This window comes from Amphiura filiformis, chromosome 13 (assembly GCF_039555335.1).
Source record: "Amphiura filiformis chromosome 13, Afil_fr2py, whole genome shotgun sequence".
Taxonomy (NCBI): Eukaryota; Metazoa; Echinodermata; class Ophiuroidea; order Amphilepidida; family Amphiuridae; genus Amphiura; species Amphiura filiformis.
The window spans coordinates 27,242,480-27,264,703 of record NC_092640.1 but is presented as its reverse complement, the minus strand read 5'-3'; the positions used below and the strand labels follow the sequence as shown (position 1 = coordinate 27,264,703).

General features: G+C 37.1%; 1 pseudogene; it reads left to right on the top strand.

The window, feature by feature from the left end:
- The first annotated feature begins 10,431 nt into the window (after positions 1-10,431).
- LOC140168182 (leukocyte elastase inhibitor pseudogene) lies at positions 10,432-13,791 on the top strand (annotated as a pseudogene).
- The last annotated feature ends 8,433 nt before the right edge of the window (positions 13,792-22,224 follow it).

The window sequence follows — 22,224 nt, the reverse complement described above, 5'->3', positions numbered from 1 at the left end:
CTTGGATTTATCCCTCATCGCAATCGAATAGATTAAGTTTTAATCATAGGAATTTAAAGAGTATAATACAACAAATCAAAGGAGTTTGTGAAATATTATCAAGAGCCAGAGAAATGATGAAAGGAAAGGTTTGATCATGGAAAGTACCAGAACTTGTTAGTTTTAACAAGCCACGTAAGTTTGAGTACATAATTTATTATACGTCTCCCGGGATACGTCCTACCAAAGGCTAGTTTGCTTTCAATACATGACCCATTTACTAGATTATTAGACATATTGAGTATCTCGACTTGATTTATAGCTGTTATCATTGTATCTTTGGAAGAAACTAATTACTCATCCCAGTCCCCGCAGGGCTATCTAGTAAGCTCTAGTGGTAGTCTGAAATCAGAGAAGCACCACTTAGTTACAAGGTGTTGATGCGTACCACCATATGGTTATAATTGAAAACCGAATTAAAAAGACTAGTTTGCGCATGACGACCTGTCAACCAGACCGAAAACTGCCGTACTGCGCAGGTCAGCAACCAATCATGCCGCGCCTTTGCCCTGACGTCAGACACAAACTATCGAAGATAAATGTGGAGCGGATGCGGAGCTGTAGAACTAGCCCCGTTCACTGCAATGCCCCTCGAATAGCGAGCGATATCTTAGATCATCAGAGTCCAGGACAGAGCCTGTGCTAGTGGAGCTGCAAATCGTGGGCAAGACAAGACTTAATTGACTTATAATCGTTGTGATGAACAACTTTGAAGTGTAATCTAATGACTAGTATTATTGCAATTATATTGCCATACGGACACTGGTAAGTATTGCGTTAGACTGAGCATAGAAAGTATCGTGAGTCGGATGGACCATAGTTTAGTAGAGTACTGTTAATGTAAAGACACGTTTCATAGTTCTCATTTTTGCCTTCAACATGTTCAACAACATACGCTAAATACGGTGCCACCGCCTAATGCAAAAATGTCACAGTGTTTGAATCGGTTGCTTCGAATTGTCCTTATCATAACTCATGTGAATTTGATTTTTTTTTTAAATTTTTAGCCAAAAATATGTATTAGGCAGTATAGCGTAATCGCGAACCCACGCAACGCTCTATCGCGTATACGCGAAGGCACGCAACGCTGGCGTGATTGTTAGACACGGCACAATCGAACAATCGGCCCTCATGAATATGCGAGAATTCACAGCATACAATGCACGGGGACTTTGACTGTCATGATAGTAGTCTGTGTATGACTACCACCGAAGTCACGTACTGCTTTATGCGCAACTGTTTCGCAATTTAAATTGTAACTTTTAATAAGAATGTTTGGGGATGGCCTTAGTGAAGTAGAAAACGTCACGTGTTACAATCGGACCACCCCCTTTTTAATATGTTTACTCTTAAAAATTTGCAAGTTCAATTATATACTGCGCATTTTAACGGGTTTAGGTGGTACTACACCCCTTGATAAATTTGTGACTATTTTTGCAATTTACATAACTTTTGTTACCAGTGTGTAGCTATTTTTTGAGAAAAATGCAAAATTAATCACAAAATTTATCAGCTTAACCTGCTTAAACTCGAATTTGTTATGCAAATAATAGATGACAATTGCGTAATATTTTATAGCCGCCTTCACAGAGCGTTTCGTAAGTTCCTTTTTCTTATGGTAATATACGTTCCAGCTACGGTGACACCTTGTGACGTCACGCTGGGCAATTCCATTCACTGTCAGAGGAGGTTTGTGAATGCAATGGAGCAAATAAATCTGCAATGGATACAGCCTTGATTTGCTAAGAATTGAACAGTGGGCCGGTCTTATCAAATTATCCTAACTCCTATTCGAAAGTGACCGTGTCATCGAAGCTGGAACTGATAATATTGCCCTTTCGAATTTTGTGTGCCTTACACAGAAAGGTGAATATAAAAGAGGGAATTTAACTAATCATTTCGGTAAATTCTGAAAGCGCTCTGATGTGCAAAATACGTGATCAAAACAAGAGCGCCAAAAAATCAATCAACACATACGTTTGTCAGTCGTCAACTTGTACGTTTACCGACTGAGGGCGGCAACATCGTCATTGCCCATTTCACCGTACGCAGCATGTGCGCAGTAACGATGATCGCTAATAATGTGCGCTGATCGGCGTGATGTATGTTGGATAAAACTCCACGTGCGGTAATATACTGTCGAAGAATTCAATCATACGAAGAATCAAGTTGAATACGCTGTAAGTAAGCTTAAATATATGACTAGGCCCACATGAAACTCGTCGACCCGGACTTGAATTCCATACAAACCTATCGATGACTTATATGGATTATTTTGGAAGGAGGCTATTTGTACTTCCTAAACACAATTTTCTTCGAAACTTCAACCATGTGCTATACCTAGTCCTCGCCCTGACAAATTAGATATACAAGTAGGCGTGTGGCCTACTAGGCCTAGGCCGTTATATTTTAACATTGTAAAACATATTCTTTTAACTCTTCAGATGCCAATAATCTATATTTTCGGTATACACTGTAAAATTCACTGAAACCGTCCTGATTTTTTTTATACCGACAGATCGTGATTATAGAAACCCTGGGATGATAGCACACATCGCGGTATTCAAGCCAATGAATAGTGTATATAGTACTAAGACTTTAATAATACATGCAGTCCATCAATCACGCCTTCAAAAATTGTTTGGTGATCGAAATATCACTCAGGTTCACCCTCCATCCAGTACATTTCCTATTACAAGCACATGAAGGTATCGGAATGAAATTATTTTAACCTGCAACACAGAACTGACAAAACCACCATGTCTAAACTCTATCACAGGATCTCGTGTAAACTCTCCTGCTATATTGGAATTGAATTTGCGTTTTGCTTGCTTTTAATTGTTTGCAGTACACAGATGGCTGTTAGCGGACAAGATATTAATACGATAATTAATTGTGTAGAAGGAGTTTGGGATACAAGATGGGACTGGGAGTTCGAAATAGTTTTTGGTATAAAATGTCATATGGAATGCTCATTGGACTGTACCTGTACCTTGCATAATGACACTGTGATAAGTAATTGCACTGATGGAAGTGTGTCCATGATTCAAGTTTTGTATCCATTTGATGAAGTGGCTAATCTCAGCTGGGCTGGTAGCACTTTTCATAGTATAGCACCACCGGTATTTGTAAGCTTTGCCGACACGTTACAAATCTTGAACCTCAGTGATAGTGCATTGCGTGAGATACAACCTGGTGTGTTTAAAGGACTGGAGAGTCTGGAGTCGTTAGACCTTTCTTATAATGCATTACATGATATGAAGCATGATGTGTTGGGAGGACTGACAAGGCTGGAGCGGTTATATCTTGATAACAATGAATTACGAGAGATACATCCTGGTGTGTTTGACGGACTGGCAAGTCTGAATTGGTTGTTCCTTGATCACAATGAATTACATGAGATACAGCCCGGTGTGTTTGACGGATTAGTAAATTTGACGTACCTATCCCTTGCTAACAATGCAATACAGGAGATAGAGCCTGGTGTGTTTGGAGAAATGACAAGTCTGGAGAAGCTAATCCTACGTAGAAATGCGTTAAATGAGATACAGTGTGATGTGTTTGACGGACTGGCAAGTCTGGATCGATTAGACCTGGATCACAATGAACTACATGAGATACAGCCCGGTGTGTTTGACGGATTGGTAAATTTGACGTTCCTAGGCCTTGATAACAATGCATTACAGGAGATAGAGCCGGGTGTGTTTGGAGAAATGCCAAAGCTGGAGGCGTTAATCATACGTAGAAATGCGTTACTTGAGATACAGCCTTGTGTGTTTGGCGGACTGGCAAGTCTGGACTGGTTAGATCTGGATCACAATGAATTACACGAGATACAGTTTGGTGTGTTTGACGGATTGAACAATCTAAAGGGTTTATCCCTGGAAAACAATTCATTACATGAGATACAGCCCGGTGTGTTTGACGGACTGGTCAATTTGACGCACCTATACCTTGAAAACAATGCATTACATGGGATAGAGCCTGGTGTGTTTGGAGAAGTGACAATGCTGGAGAAGCTGATCCTAAGTAGAAATGCGTTACATGAGATACAGCCTGATGTGTTTGACGGACTGGCAAGTCTGGATCGGTTAGATCTCGATCACAATGAATTACACGAGATACAGTTTGGTGTGTTTGACGGATTGGTAAATTTGACGTACCTATCCCTTGAAAACAATGCATTACAGGAGATACAACCTGGTGTGTTTGAAGGATTGGTAAATTTGACGTACCTATCCCTTGATAACAATGCATTACAGGAGATACAACCCGGTGTGTTTGGAGAAATGCCAAAGCTGGAGGAGTTAATCATACGTAGAAATGCATTACATGAGATACAGCCTGGTGTGTTTGACGGACTTTCAAGTCTGGATTGGGTAGACCTGGGTCACAATAAATTACACGAGATACAGTCTGGTGTATTTGACGGATTGAACAATCTAGAGGGTTTGTCCCTGGCAAACAATTCATTACATGAGATACAGCCCGGTGTGTTTGACGGACTGGTCAATTTGACGCAGCTATACCTTGAAAAAAATGCATTACATGAGATACAGCCTGGTATGTTTGGAGAATTGGTCAATCTAGAGGTGTTATACCTTCAAGTCAATTCATTGCATGAGATTCAAGCTGGTGTGTTGACAGCAATGACCAGGCTAAATGAGTTACACCTGGATTTCAATGCATTAGGCGAGATACAGCCTGGTGCATTTGAAGGTCTAACAGGACTGATTATGTTAACTATGATAAATACTACATTACGGGAATTACCATTCGACGCTTTCCAATCATTAAGCAAGTTGCAATTATTGTGGTTACCATATAATAAGCTCTCCTTTCTCCTGCCTGGCACACTTCAAAACCAAACCAGATTAGTCGATCTGGCACTTAATCATAACCAGCTTTCGTATCTTCCAGGAAACATTTTTGACAGCCTGATTTCTTTGAGATTTTTAAATCTTTCTGAAAACTATTTGAATCAACTCCCAAGTTTATCTAGGTGTACCTCTCTCAATACTATTGCGCTGAGGAAAAACTCACTCCTTTGGATACGCAGTGAAGTATTTTGGGGTTTAAACGAAACCGCCACCTTGTTAGTTACACAATCAGCGATATGTTGTTACGCAGCATCTGTCCAATGCAAGAGTGATGAACCGCCATCCCCATTCCTTACTTGTACGCGCATGCTGCCTTACGACTTCATTCGCATTATTGTGTGGCTTATGAGTATGTTTGGTATCTTTGGAAATACATGTGCACTTTACTCCAGAGTAAGGCGTAGGCGGCAAAGTAATAAAGTGCAATTCCTCCTTATCACAAATCTTTCCATATCTGATCTCACAATGTGCATATACCTCATCATTTTGCTATCAGTTGATTTGTATTACGCAGATTTTTTTCCATCTCATTCTGATTTGTGGAGAAAAAGTGTGTTGTGCAGGTTTGCTGGAGCCCTTTCTGTGTTATCCAGTGAGGCATCGGCTTTCATTATAACTCTCATAAGCATTGACAGGTTTCTGGGCATAAAGTACCCATTTGGAAGTCCACGCATGGGTACCAAATTGGCGCGTATATTATTGGTTGTGCAGTGGTTTGTAGCATTTACTTTTGGCGTAGCGTCCTTAGTATTATCGGGAGTAGATTCTGATTTTTACAAAGTTTCAGAGGTTTGCGTTGGCCTCCCGATTTCAAAATTGAAGATGTATAAGAAAAGTAGTACCATAGGCAGTATTGAACGCACAACATATACAGTCGTAGAGCCTCTTTTAGCTAACACATATCAGTACGAACGCAGCAAAGTGTCCATGTATCTATCCATCATCATGTTCACTGGTATCAACGTAGTCTGTTTCTTAGTAGTAGGTTTCTGTTACGCGTATATTTTTTGTACTACGAGAAGCACTAGCAGAGACTCTGCATGCTCACAAAGATCACGGGAAGAAAGGCGTATGGCCATGAAAATGTCTCTTCTTGTCCTCACGGACTTTTGCTCCTGGGTACCAATCGGGATTGTATCGATTCTTGTCCAGACTGGTGCAGTGGAAGTGAAACCAATCACTTACGCCTGGATAGCAACGTTCGCGCTCCCAATTAATTCCACTCTCAACCCATTTTTATATACATTTGCTGGATTTTTATTTGACAAGAATAAATGCCTATGTTGTAAGCGTAGAGGTCAAGAAGAAAATATCCGAATGAGGGAAATCGCTGCACAGAAAGATTAAAAGACAAAAAAGACATATCTGAGATCCCTGGAACACAAAACCTTTTATCTGAGCACAAAGAGACTGAACTCTATAGGAGAATGGTGGACGCCATATAGCCCTGTGTTTAACGTCATATAAGATATCCCTCCGTGAATGGTCACGCATGGAGACCAAAAACCATGTACCTCCGGCTTACCAGCAAAAATGCACTTTTAATATCAAAATTTGTCAGACATATGTCGAAATGGTCTGGAGGTACACATTCATTATTAGGGATCAAATCAAAACTAAACCGCCGATTGACCGCTGGTTCCGGGCGGTTACCGGTAGCTCTAAAGTCTACGTGAATATACTCAGTAATGAGGTCCAGTCATTCACACCCTGGTTCACATGGCTGGTTGATATCATCCAGACGCCCGCGCAAGTAATACAATTCCAAGTGGTTTCTATACAAATGTAGTACAATAGACCTTTTCCGAAGTTTTCCGAAATTTGTCATAGATGACCCCGTTTACAATTCCGGGTCATCAAAGCTAACACAAACGCAACTATTACGTCTGAACACAAATCTGCGTGAAGGACACGGTCAAGCGTTGGGTATGGCTTGTGCAAGAGATTGATATTTATATTGCGAAGACCACACGAAGACCAAATCAAATGTGGCGCAGACGACAAACATCTGGGTTTTTTTTTCTTTTACTGTCACATTGCGAAGTGTCAAATAGTGGAAGTGTTAGTTAGAAAATATTTCTCTGTGATGACTCATGTTGATTTTGGCTATACGTTGTATTTTCACTCAAAAGGGTACGTGATTCAGCTTGATTCGTTGTGCACCAATTTGACCCCCTAGCTTACTGAATAAATACTGCGGTTCTCCGATCTTTTCCGATCTTGATTTGAAAAGGCAGGATTTTTTTTCCGTCCCGGGAGTTCTTCTAGATCAATGTAGATATCATTCTGGAAACTCATGCATTCTTGTAAATATCCATATAGCAATATCCTCTGACAACGGGACGAAACCGCCCGGTCGAGTTTTGATTTGATCCTTTATGTGTTGCATGTTTCTCATGATTTATCTCGCGATGTATTGCCTGTAAAAACAGTAAATTTGTGTATATTCAGTTAGGATGTAGTTTTCAGCAAGTTTCTATTTAAAATACTTCTTATACGACACTTTATACATGTTATACAGTAATTTAATTTCATATCGTCGGTCGCACCACATATAGTGGTGATGAAGATAGTTATAGTTCTTATATTGTATCTTATATTGTATTGCGTTGTAAACTTGTAAGTCATTCTTTTGTCTACATGTAACACGGGTGGTGTAATGCAGTTTCAAATCCCCGCCAAGCCAGCAATTTCTTAAGAGAGGGTCAGGGATGGAAATACATGTCAAGGACTGGTCATGCTGATTGGCTGTGGGAGAAAGTACTATTGAAGAGACAGTTGAGACAACTGCCCGGAAAATACAGTTGGCCCAGCGGAAATAACCGATTAATCTCCAATGTATGGATAACAGGAAATTTATTGTCGAGTCAGCAAGTGGACAAAACCATTTTAATATCCATGCAAAGATGAGACTAATTATTCAGTATTATTCAGAGACGTGAAATTGCAGATCACTCAACTTGAAGGACTCCTGTGGTAATCTTCTTGCCTCAAAGGACCATTGCCCATCTGACTATTGCTGGTATATAGACCACTTGACATGTGACGTCATTGCCCGGCAGTATGCGCACTATGGCACTTTCCATTGTTCTTTGCCCTGCAGTGTGCGTGCGCATCGTAGTTTGCTCAGGACATGTGTATTTTAAATCTCCCACCACATTTCATATAATACAAGAAAGCCATTGAACAGTGAAGCGGTTCGTTCGAGCATATCGAAATACCAATCCCTCGCCTTTGTTGATAAACACTGATGTCAAGTGGTCTATAGATCGACAACTACATCCAGAAAGGCTTTATGGAGAAAAAGATGACCCAACATGTCATACAAAAAGGCTATCCAATTGCTACACTAAAGTATACGGTACCGCATCAAAACATTAAATATCCAGTTCGCATTGGAATAATATTATGGTACCTTGTCGCAGATCATACAGGCTGAGTCAAAAAGAAGTAAACTCATGTTTGAGGGGATGTAACTCGAGATCTGCAAGGAATCTGCTAAAAATAAAAATGCCACTGGAAAGAGCAAATTCTACACCTCTAAATAAAAAAAAGAATTGTCGCAATTGTTTACAGCAAACTAAAGTTATACTCATTTGAATACAACCACCCATTTTTGTAGCTGCACACGGCTGATTGATTTTCATCCATTTCAAAGCTTTTCACTTTTGACGAATCAGAAAAGTGCTGACAGGATTTATTGTTGAAAAGACAACTTTTGCTTTTAATTAATATTCAACAAGGTCCATGACGGTAATATAGTTTGTAGGGATACCAATTCAAGTCTTTACGAACGATCCGGCAGAAGCTTGATTGGGGAATGTTGAGTAAAGGATTGAGCCGATCTTTGGTCTTGATGTAACGCATGTCTAACTCTAGTAATGTTCACTTGTGATCTAGCAGTTCGTGGTCTGCCTGACGCTTCCGGCTGTCTGTTTCTTAATGTCCCATGTACATTGAGCTTGTTCACATTCTTATATACTGCTCCCTTACATGAAATTGGAGACGAAAAAGACGCTGAACTTCAGTTGGACTCTTAGTTTCATGATACTTCGTCGACAGAAACGTGCACTCCCGTGCGGTAAATTTTGTAGTGCCATGTTGTCATTTGGCCCGTTTTATTATAATGTAGTGCAAAATCTTTTTATAATGAGGTAAAATTCATATTGAAAAGAGCCCTTTAACATGTAGGAATTATTGATCGAAACCACACCTGCCACATAACTTTATGTGCATTTGAATATCGCGCCTTACCAATCAATATAACAGGTAGGCCCCTACTTGGGAAGTAAAACCGTGTGCAGCTACAACAATGGGTGGTTATATGCAAATGAGTATAACGTGAGTTTGCTGTGAGCAATTGCAACAATTCTTTTTTTTATTTAGACGTGCACAATTTGCTCTTTCCAGTGGTATTTTCATTGTTAGCAGATTCCTTCCAGATCTCGAGTTACAGTCCCTCAAACATGAGTTTACTTCTTTTTGACTCAGCCTGTATTAGGAAAATAACATTTGAGTGAAGACTAAGGCATGATTAACATATTAGATATCCTGTTTATAGCTGTATTCAAACTATATGCATTGATCTCCTCGATTAACACCAATATCTTGATAACAATGAATTGCATGAGATATATCCTGATGTGTTTGATGGACTGGCAAATCTGGTTGGGTATACCTGGCTCACAATAATTTCATGATATACAGCCTGGTGTGTTTGGAGGAGTGCCACCTCTGCAGCTGTTAAACCTACGTTGCAATGCTTTCCATGAGATACAACCGACGGATTGAACAATCTGGAGAAGTCATCCGTGATAAACAATACATTAGCATACTTGCGATCGGCAAGACCAGTGGAAATGATATTCACGGTTTTTACAAATGTGAGTTAATGATGGGTATTGGCAGGTACTAATCATTCTGGGACAATCCTGTATCCACCGTATTTCAAAATTAAGAACGAATTGTTAATTTTGTTTCTTATGGGGGATAATGTTATCACTTTTCTTTTTAGAAGCTGCAGGTTGTAACATTGCATTCAAACAAGACCAAACAAGAAGACAAAAATTGTCTCCGCTTATTAATGTTGCTCTATATAAAGTTCAGAACATTAACGTTAATGGTAACTAACTATCTAATTATGGGTAGGCCTACTAATGAGTGATAGCACCGGTACTCATGCACCTGCTGAATTATAGGTGCTATTGTATTTTGAACAGTCGCTAAAAAGTCGAACAAATGTCAGATCATCAACGATAATGGCATACATGGTAACCATAGAAATACGTAAACAGTTACGATGCGAAACATAATTATGTGGTTATCAATGAGTGATGGCATCGGTGATTATGCAGCTGCTTAATTATATATGCTATTGTAAATTTTGAACATTACAGGAAATCAAATAAATCAGTCTACTTTAAGTCTCTCCTAGTATGTATTCAAGTTTTTAAGATTTATTGAGCTACACCATATGAATGATAGGCCTTTTGAACATTGTGAAGCGTGGACTGTGGTCCTCAATATTTGGTCGCCGCTTTACTTCATAGCTGAAGCCGCTGCTGATCACGCAACGAGTCATACCAGACTTATAATAAAGGTAAATAAACTATTGTTAGCTAGCTTTTATCGAACATCATTTTCGAAAGACAACAAACCCTGAAATGTTTTAAACAGCTACATTATGAAACTACAATATGGAGGTGCTGATATTTTTGTTTCCAAGCTGCGTAGTTTCTGTATGTTTTCACCTTTCCCTTGAATGGTTTATTTGCAAAAGTAATTGTTATTCTCTTAGCACCTACCGATCATAATATATTTCTCTTAATTATTTACAGAGTTGCTGGAGGATTATACCAGAACTTTTGACAATTGTGCGTTCCAAATGGCGTCGCGTTTTTTGTTGTGGACGACGTTCGTAGCATTACTCATCACTAAAATAGGGAATGGATTGCCTGCAACCGGAGATGATGCTATAACCATTGGGAACGAGTATGACGAGTCAGAGGACTACTACCCTGACTACGAAAGCAGCAGTAAGTCGAAGAGCTACGTGTCAAGTGCAGATTTTGGCTTCGACTGCTTCTACATATTGGATAATCGTCAAACAAGCGACGTCAATAACAGATTTGCGCTGGATCTTTATAGAGAAATTGCAACCGATTCAAATAATGATAACATATTGTTTTCCCCGTACAGTATTTCAAATAGTCTAGCGATGGTGTACCTTGGTGCACGCGGAAACACATCGAAACAAATTCTGGACGTCATGGGAATCGATTCATCAGAGGATTTACAGTTACACAGATCGTTCCACGATTTGAATGACGTCATTATGTCGTCTTTAACGAAATTCTATTCTCTTCGATCGCCAAATCGAATCTTTATAATAGACAGTGACGTATCTTTAAGCGAGCAATTTATTTACGACACGAAGAAATATTTTAATGCTACCGCAGAAAATGTAGTCAGACGCAAGGCTAGAAGAATTATCAACACATGGGTCCGACAGCAAACAAATAATAAAATAAAGAATTTAATAGGTCGAGATGACTTGCATCCGGAAACTGTTTTAGTGCTCGTCAATGCTGTATATTTTAAAGCCAAATGGGAGCAACAATTCCATAAGAAATTGACGAGACCAGGTATGTTTCACACTTCCCATAACGTATCTGTTGAAGTACCGATGATGTATCACATGGGACGTTTTCCATACGGATTTGACCACGTGTGTCAGTGTGAAGTTCTTGAATTGCCTTACAAGGGCAAAGTGTTCAGCATGATAATAGTTGTCCCTAGATATAGCTATGCGCTAGATGACCTTGAAAAGCAACTAACACCGGAAACATTTTGGCGATGGTCGGTTATTACCCGAACTGAACAGCAAATTACTTTAAATTTGCCAACATTTTCCCTTTCTGAACAAGTTGATCTGGATTCAGTTTTGAAAAAGATGGGTTTGGTAGATTTATTTGACAATAAGAAAGCTGATTTATCTGGCGTTGGCGTGTGTCAGGAGAATACAAATGAATTGTACGTATCCAAGGTGAATCATAAAGCAAGTATTGACGTGAACGAAGGAGGCAGTGAAGCTACTGCTGCTACCGCCATGTTTATGGTTGCATTTTCAATGAACAGGGTTGTAAACATCAACAGACCGTTTCTTTTCTACATAAGACACAATCCAACCGATACAATATTGTTTCTCGGCAGAGTAACTAGACCCGGGGACTAGACCAATCAAATGAAAAGGCATCAACTGACATCATTATACTGCGCCAACAATTATCCTTACACTTGGAAGAAAAATCCTAATTTTATAAATAAACCATATTTCGGTAAATTTATTTGTTTCATAGATGCACTATCTAATCCGGCACATTCTGACACCCCATTAAAAACAATGTGACTTCAAGAAGCAAAGTTAGAAGCATTTGATTAGACAGAGGTCCAGTTTTAAAAGTGACAGACTGGCCTACTCAAAACTCCACGGACTAGACATCTGGTTTGAGAGGGGTGAATGGCTAATTTTATGCGTGACTTTAATTTAAAACAAAAGGAACAAAAGAAAACTGAAACAAAAGAGCTGACAAATAAAATGAGTTATGAAAAGTACAGAGAAGCAAATATTAAAATAAAAACTGCTTTAAATAAAGCTTCATTGGAGAAACTGTGTCTCTTTGATACGCTTGTTGGAATCTTTTTGCGCCTTGTATAGGCCAGTTTGTCATTTATAAAACTGGACCTTCGTCTATTTAATTGCTTGTAACTTTACTTCTTAAGGTCGCATTGGATTGAATGTGGTGTCATAGTTATGATAGTGTGCAGGATTAGATAGTGCATCTATTAAAAAACAAATTTATCCCAACATGGTTCAGTTTTGAAATTGTGATTATTTTTCCAAGTGTAAGGATACTTTTTGGCGCAGTATATAAACCAGAAAACATTAGCGGCACCAGCAATTCTTGAAAATTTGGGCTGAGTGACTTTAAAAGTGACTATTCGATATGATTCTAAGTGGCTTTATTCGAAGTTTTAAAACCTTTTCCAAATATTTTGACAAGTATTTCCCCATGCAAAGATACCGTAATTTATGTAAGGAAGTATTAAAGTACAATATAGTGAGTACATTATTCGCTTGGGAACAAAGTATTTCAGTTGGTTTATTACCCCAACACCTGTAGATAAACTCCTCAAAAAAAGTTTGGCAACTTTCAAAATCGGCTGTATATCAGAAATGTTTGAAACCTGTCACCATATTGATTCATATCAGTGAAACCGTTGTTCTTTTCTGAAAGACAGAGAGGTCTCAAAGAAAATGTGCCAAACTGACCATTGTCCGCGCTCATCTTATTGCTTTGAATGAATGAACGAGTGGTTTAATGGATGAATAAAAGAATGAATTATGTTGAATGAAAGGTGCTAGGATGGGATTAACGGTTCTACTACATGTGGATTCAAATGGATCAACGCAAGTCAACCTCTCTTGCTGGTCACTTCTTCATAGTGGTCATTTGCAAGAAACTTCTAATCAACCATGGCTCGATTATCAGACCTGGATAAAGCTCTCTAAGGATTTCCCGCAGTAAGATCTCCAAGCTAAAAATCAAGTTTCGTCAGATGTCAAAGATAGGCCCAGAAGTGGCCGCCCTAGAAAAACAACGGCTGCAGAAGACCGGTACATCAGACTGGCAGCACTTTGAAACCGTTTTTAATGAGACAGTGCATGTGGTATTCCTTATTCATGTTTACTGATGCAAATGGGGCAGACAAATGCAGATTTGGCACATTTTGTTTGAGACCTCCTTATCTTTCAAAGACAATTACTCAACAATGGAATAAGTTATGGTCACAAATTTGGTGTCATTTTTGACAGGAAAGAACAACGCTTGTATTGATATGAAACAATATGGAAATAGATTTCAAATATTTCTGATATAAAGCTGTTTCAGAAAGTTTCCAAACTTTCTTTGAGGAGTTTATATTAATATGAAATTTCAAAGTTAGATTTTCATCAATTGCTACTCCAAGGAATTTGGTCTTATTCATCCTTTCCAGAATTACATTATCCAATATGATATTATTGGTAACATTGTACATTATACGTGATGTTTTAGGGACTGTTGCGTTAAGTGCGCTTCAGACTCCGTATTGTACGTACAATATTGTATGTACAATATTTTTCGTGACGTCAGAAAGTATTGCACGTACAATAAAAAGTATGTACCGGGAAAATATATATTTTGCCACAATCATTGGTTGCTTAATTGATACGGAGTTGCCAAATTTCTAAGAGTGGTAAATTTAGTGCAGTGTTCGAGCACGGAATGATGAACATCTTTTTATGTCTTCTTGTATTCAACTGTACTTGAATTATTATATAATCAATGGGCACCTTTAAAGTTAATAATATGAATACTGATATTAATATAAAAAAATATTAAAATTGTAATAATAATATAAATGGCACATTCAGTTCTTATTTATTTATTTATTATAGGTTCATTTATTTAGGCCTATTTGTTTATTTATTTATTTATTGATTGATTGATTACTGATTGATTAATTGATTTAGAGATTAATTTATATTTAGTCATATATTGATTTAGTCAGTTTCTTAAGTATTATTTATAGGCCTGTAGACCCGGATGCAACGCCTTCTATACTTTTTCATTAATTATAGGCCTATTAATAGTAATGCGTTGAGATTTTAAAAAGTAATATCCGCCTTTATTTCTTTCTTTTTGAAATGATATACTCGTTACAAAAACAAATCAGCATGGAAAACATTTTTTTTTCGTCAGAGGCAGATATTTGGTCTAATCAGTTGTAAAAGCGTCCAAAACACCACAGTTAAGCGTCCAAAATTGTAAGTGGGCTTTCTTTTATTTTACCTCATTATTTCGTTAAAATTACTCGAAAACCCTCCTAAGAGTTGTTACTAATAAACATTTCATAATTTTGGGCAAAGAATAGCCAAATAGTTGACCGAAATCGTATATTTGCATCAATATTTGACTGAAATCGTATATTAGCATTACCGTCCCTTCGTGGCTTTATTGCAAGACAAAGTGCTGCTAAATGTGAAACGCGATTACTTAAAATATTGAAAGAGTTTCAACTATACGAACATATTTCTGAAATATGTCTCTCTGATTGGTTGATTATCAAGAGGATTACGGCATCCTCAAAGCCTCCTGCTGTAATTCTCTATTCGATATCTATTATAGGACCGATCTTTTGAAATCCATACAACCGTGTCAAATGAAATAGTCTCGAATCATAATTTGTGCACGATACAACGTTGATAGGCCTACCGTACGTCAGATTTCGGAATTTTATTGAAAATAGGCACAAATTACATTGAACAGGTTGAATGCTGGCAAAAGTAGACAAAATAACTATGGGTCGAATTTACATTAATCAGTGTCCTGGGCCTGGGTAACATTTAGGATTCCTTCGCATTCTAAAACAATACTTCACCAAATGTCCTTGCTTTCATTTTCTCATTTAATTTGTTTTAATTTTAATTAATTTCTTTATCCACTGGCTCTGTGGTAAATCCGGTATTGCCAAATATTTCTCGTCCGTTATCCGTGTTAATCTATTTATTTATTAAAATGCACCATCTATTAAATTCCTGTAATACAATGTATAGGCCTAGTGTATTTGACAACAAAGTTGTTTTTATTTTTGATTGGAATTTGGGGTTCCAATTTACAAGTGGTCTGTTTTTACACGATTTCATATATAAAATATGTTTGGGCATGGCGGAATTAGTATATGATTAAAAATAGACATACTCTTAGGCCTCCTTTTTTTAATGTTTGTACATTATTAATATTAATATTAATGTACAAAATGCAAACGAATGTGTATATATTTGATTGTTTTGTAAACATTAAATTTGATGTTTACTCATAATTATGTCTGGAAAGTCAGGGATAAAACTATAAGAGTATCGGTATTTAGTTTCCTGGGAAAGTGGATCAGATGAGCAGTGAGTAAAAACATTCCCTCTAAATGTTTATTTTATTTTTATTTTTAATGAATTTATTAGGCCTACTGGTAAAGTGCAGAAAAACCTCAAAACGCACTCTAGGATTTTTCATCAGCAGCAGTAGAAATTTCTCTTGCATAGATTTTCGGGTGACCTCGCTTGGATTTAGCAAACAATGAACCGTCAGGGTTTTATATTATATAGCGCGTTATTTAATCTGATTCAACTCGTCGTGGCACGTATATTTATTGGACGTGCAATACTTTTTGACGTCACGAAAAATATTGTACATACAATATTGTACGTACAATATGGAGTCTGAAGCGCACCTTATTGACCCGCAGAATTTTCCGGGTCGGACGATCAAGGTAGACTAATGCATAATCGGGCCGTGTTCTTTACATCATCGTCCCCTGGAATCACTGAATAATGAAAAGGTCATTCATAAACCAGATAATTGAGATGAGCATCACGACCGCCCACCGTGAGAATCGATCTTGTAATTTGCCGGTACTCGATGCTATTGTTATAATTGGCAATAACTTCTCAAGACCACTTATCACAACACAAAAGAAAGCTGACCGCATGTAATAGTATTTCGCTGTCAAATGTTTGATTCTGATCGATGATTGCTGAATAGGCTGCAGGGTCTATGACTATTATAATAAAATAATTATAAAAAACGTTTTATTGAATTTCATCATTAATTTTATAATAAGTGTCATCTTTCGTTTCATTTTTTATTTTTTACTGACGCAATTGGTGTTATACCACTTAAAATACGGGGCCGAAATTGCTATCAATACATACCGCGGCGAAAACTCCTGACGAAAACAACGATAAAACATTGCTGCACTCAAGGCGACTCTGAAGAATTGGTTACACATCTTCTTATATAGTTTATAGTATTATCATGAAGTAACCATTGATATAAAGAAAGATATTAAAATACAGTATATGATCCTAAATCGGTTCCATTCGATATTATGAGGATGATTTACTTGAAATATTGTGCGCTTGTCGAATTGTCCCATACCGGGTTCCGCAAAGCATTGATCGAGCACATGGTTAACAATCGCATACTTGGGGCACGAACCATTGACAGTGTGCAATGTATAGTTGACAAGTCGGTCATTCGCATCCTACCTATGATGTTATGTGAAATGAACCAGTAGGCATGTTTCACGCGTGTTCAAGTTATTTTAATCGTGGTGATTATTGTATAGTTTAATTATCACCTCGATCCAGAGTTTCATACATGGACGCAATTTGATAATGGTCTAGTGTTGAAAAAATAAAGCTTTCTATCGACAATACGAATTTGTGGAAAAAGAAAACAAGAATGAAACACTATGAATTTCATTATGATATTTTATTTGCACCCCGCCACCGCTTTTAATAATTACTCGACAAACGTGCACTCATTTATCGCACTGTTTAAATTTAAAACTTTATATACACAACACTATTATGTTGATTTTAAGATTTTCATGATTATGATACAAATTTACAAAGCAGCATAATATATTTCCCATTACATATAAATATCCATGCATGGCCTATGCAGACTCTTTTTAACATGTTTAATGTTCGGCAAAACATGCTTAAGTTTATCTAAACAAATCCCGGGGGGGGGGGGCTCAAGCACATTAGGCCTTTAATAAGGTAATTTAATATAAAATATACCCCTAATGAGTTTTCTGGCTAGTAAAAATGATAAAATGTACTCTTTTTGGACTCGTAATTAACAAAAAAATTGAAAACGTACCCTAAACAAGTTGTTCAGTTTCAGAAAACTAACCTTATTCTTGAAAATCAGTGTTTTTTAGACCCTTAATGACACGCATGCGTACAGGCCATTTATGTGAGTGGCCCCCGGAAACAAATACACATTTCTATTGAAGATTCTATTAAAGATTTTATTTAAATAAACATGTTTAAATGTCATGTAGTATATTAAGGGTATAAAACGTTTAATAAAATTTTTGCAAACTTGCTACAAAACATTCTAACATTTATGTTGTTGACGTGTTAACAACACGGGGTTTTTCAATGTTCGCCAAAAATATTTGATCTTATCATATTGTTGTAGTGTTTTTTTCATATAAACCGTTGCAAAACGTTGCAAAACATTTTTATGACCTTTCTATAATCCAACATTTAAATGTTATTAAAACTTTTTGATCAAACATTACCTGTTTATAACATTTAAAAACAATTTTTGTGTTTGCTGACAATAAAATGAAGTCGTTTTGGTTGTTCATTTTTCCTTGGCATTTCGCACAAGTTACCAAAAAAACCGAGTATAATTGTATTATAAGTATGTTAAATCTTGTAGGCCTAACTACAAAGTTAGCGGTTGGCTCTCAAAACAATACTAGAATTTATGATTGCCAAAGCAACTATAAATTAATATGGTAAACTGGAAAGCCTGGTCTTAATTCATTTTAAAATGGTCCACTCACAGAGTTGGCGAATAATGGCATGATATTTTATTTTTCTATGTTTTGTCTTATCGTCTTATCAATCACTTTGTTTGTAGAAAGTAGTTAATAATCTTTTAAGAATATTGCTTGTGATTACGATAAACCAAAAGAAAGTATATAACAAACAAATGCCGACACTAACGTATAGGCCTACACTCTTCCAATTTAACGTGAAGTTTTTGCACAATGTTATGGTCCAAAATGCTGAATTCATAATTTCTAGGCAAATTTGATTAAAATATCGTGTGCCATGTTATTTTTTACTGAATCATACGTATTTTACTGAATCATACATCAAATAGATCGTTCTCCAATTGCATAACAAAGTTGGAATTATGAATTTTAAACTTGCAATAATTGAACTTTGCCAGCTCGGCGTTGAAAATATTGAAAGTATGAAAGTATAATTATCATGCTAATTAATGCGCTCACAATTAAAGGTAAAAATTCAAAATAACATTATGATCATCAGTATTTACATAGTACAAGGAGTACCGCTTCTTAGCGCGACATTCTGTGCAGCGGACATACATGATTGAGTTCATCAAATGCCAAGAGGATAGCTGTCGACACTGCAGAGACAGACCCGTGCGTGCTAAGAAACTTGTTTCCTTCCTTCGCAACTGTGGCGGCTTCATTCCACCTCCAACACCTTCTGTTGATGACCAAGACCATTTCAGAACATTCCCCTCTCTGGCATCAGATGCGATTGCAGGCACCCTACAAACCCAGCCATTGGACGAAGGACTTAGCAAACTATCTGCACTCTCCGGAGACAAGCGATGTGATGTGGTCGGCTGCCATAAGGTCTACCAGAGCTGCGCAGACAGGGACAGGCACAGAAGACTAGTTCACAGTCAGTTTTGAATGTGAAATCATCAAAACCAAACGGCTTTTTTCAAAGCCGCCCAATCTTCCAAAAAGAGAATGACTTGTCATGTGACAATTTAACCCAGTCCCAAAAGAAAAAAAAATGCCTGAACACTTCTTTCCTTTATTTCATACCTTATTCTTTATCTTGTTCTATTTCACTCTGTTTTTCCGTGTCATGTGTGAGTTACTATATATTATATATAAATAGTTCAACTTTAAAAAAAAAAAATAATAATAAGGGTAATTAATTTGCTTTTGAAAGTTATTTATTTTAAATTTTACATAATCTAAAAAAAATAAAGTTTTATTAATTCTATAGTCAAAAGTAGAGAAAAAAACCTTCAGCAGTATTGAAATATTTTCTTAAGAACTATTCGATCTGTTTGGAAAATAGTAGGTCTATATGTTTTTAATTTTGGCTAAAAAACTAGTAGGCCTACACGCAAATTAATAACTCAAAATGTATACTGCTAGGACGCGCTATATTTTGGATCTGAGCCAAATCAGCAACGGTGTAGCCAGGGGGAGCCGGACGTATATAACCCCCCAGATTTTTTTCAGGGATAAAATGGGAACAGCAAAGAGAAAAATGTCGTTAAAATTACTAAAAACCACTGTGCTAAAAACGGGACGAGAAAAATGACAAATGGGACGAATATTTGGCTGTTCTACTTCACTCTAAAAGGCTGGCTACACTGTTGCAAATCAGGCTCTCGAATCACAACCAAGTAATATAAAAACACGATTTTCTTAAAGTGCATGCTACTTTTAAATAAAATAATTTTTCCTCATGGCTCAACCCCGGGGCTCAACGATGCAATATTAAAATCAAAGTTTAAAATGTCATATACATCTGAGTCTATCTGATTTTAACTATAACAGATTATATAATGAAATATAAACTAGGTCTATAGTATACGAAAGCAAAATAAAAATGAATTAATGAATAAAAAACAAGATACGGTTTAAATATTGAAATGATAAATGAATATGATAGATGAATATTAAATAAGTAACTAAACAAACAAATAAATATAAAGAGTTAAACAAGCAAATAAATATATAAATGGTCAGATATTGAGATGGATATTCATGCAAATAAATCGGATATATCAATAAACGGGCAAGTTGGGGCAAAGATAAGTAAACAGATAGATAAATTAATGAATTAAAAGAAATAAGCAAATGAAAAGATAAACACATGAACGGACAGGTATAAAATGACTAAAAATGATGCGTATGATTGCGACATGGTCAAAACAACTTTATGAAAACATTTTCTTTTTGGAAGGGGGGGGGTAGTTTTGTCTCGCAATTTAAAAAAATAAAAGCAAGAAATATACATAATTATACCTTCATAATCCGTCACATACAAAGATGATCAGATGAGTGGAAAGTTGCAAAGAGTTTGAGAAAGGGAAGGAATTTTTTCAGAAAAATACATCACATATTTCGAGAAATTGTGTCAAGCAGTACAAATATGTCCGCAAACGTGCTTGATAAATGCATAATACGCATTACCGTCAAAAGAGATAACATGTTTGCATCCAGTTCTAGTACGTCAACATGGTCAAAACTTATAGATAAAACTGTTAATTTTGGAACAAAATTAAAGCTTTTTCAATGAAATAAAAACTTCTCGTGATTTAAATGTTGTATTATTTTATTTACTATTATTAAATTAATGAAATATATAGTAATTTAAGACGGTTTAATCAGGAATCGTTTCTCTAAATCAATAACATGGTTTATAAAAACTAGTCCAGTACTCCAGATACGATCAATGTAATCGGTGACCAAACTAATTGACCACTTCAGCAAAGCACTTGAAATTGGCCACCGCAAATTGCTGCTTGAATACACGATCGATTGCGCGGGGTCATCATGGTCATGCTTCTTCCGTCCCGGTCTTTGAATTTCATCGGGTAGCTAAGCTTGTTTCGTCCCGGGTCGTCCCGGGCAGCTCTTTCGGGTCAATAACGCAACAGTCCCTTATGATTTATAAGCACCATATTAGTCTTGCTCACTGATAGCTTCTTAACCTTAAACCAATAAATTATTAACTTTTTATTTTTTATTTTTTATATTTATAACATTCGGCCGAAGCCAGGCTAATCCCAATAGTGCTCAGAGGCTACTAAATTTAAGGGACGCCATCCGGATATGACGGGACAGGGATATGGGAAGAGGTCCGATTTTAGATGCAGGAGGAAAACCGGAGCACCCGGAGAAAAACTTGCGAGGACGAGCATGGATCGGCAACCAAACTCACATGTGGCGCCGCGGGGAATTGAACCCGGGCCACAGTGGTGAGAAGCGAGTAAGAAGACCACTACACTAACCCGCCCTCCCACCCTCTTATCAGCGCTTTACGCTAAGGTACCTATTATCTAAATACCTAAGATTAAAAAGTTAATCTAGCTTAGATTAAAAATTTAATCTAATAGATTAAGATTGAACTAATCCGACCTTACATTTTTATCTTATAGATTGAAATTCATATCTATGAGATTGACTTTTAAAATCTTAGCTTCTACCCTTACTACTTAAAATATTTTGGGCAAACATTTTTGCAACCTTACTCCAGGTAGCTAACGAGGTAGAATTCCACGATCTGAGAGTAAAGAGGAGAGCACACAAATAGGCCAAATCATTGATTTGAGAGTCTCTCAGATGCGCTAAAACATCGATCTGAGAGTCTCTCAAATCGGCTAAATCATCGATTTGAGAGTCTCTCAAATCGGCTAAATCATCGATATGAGAGTATTGCAGATTCAATGGGTTATTGATTTTAGAGGAGGAAGTGCACGAACGGATCGTTGCTCCCGACGCCGGATGCTTAATTTCTTTCTGCAACCATAATGGGCCGCAATATATCACTAACCGCATAGTCCGAGGCAAGGTTCATTATTGTCAGGGTTAGGGTCTTATGGTTAGGGTTAGGGTA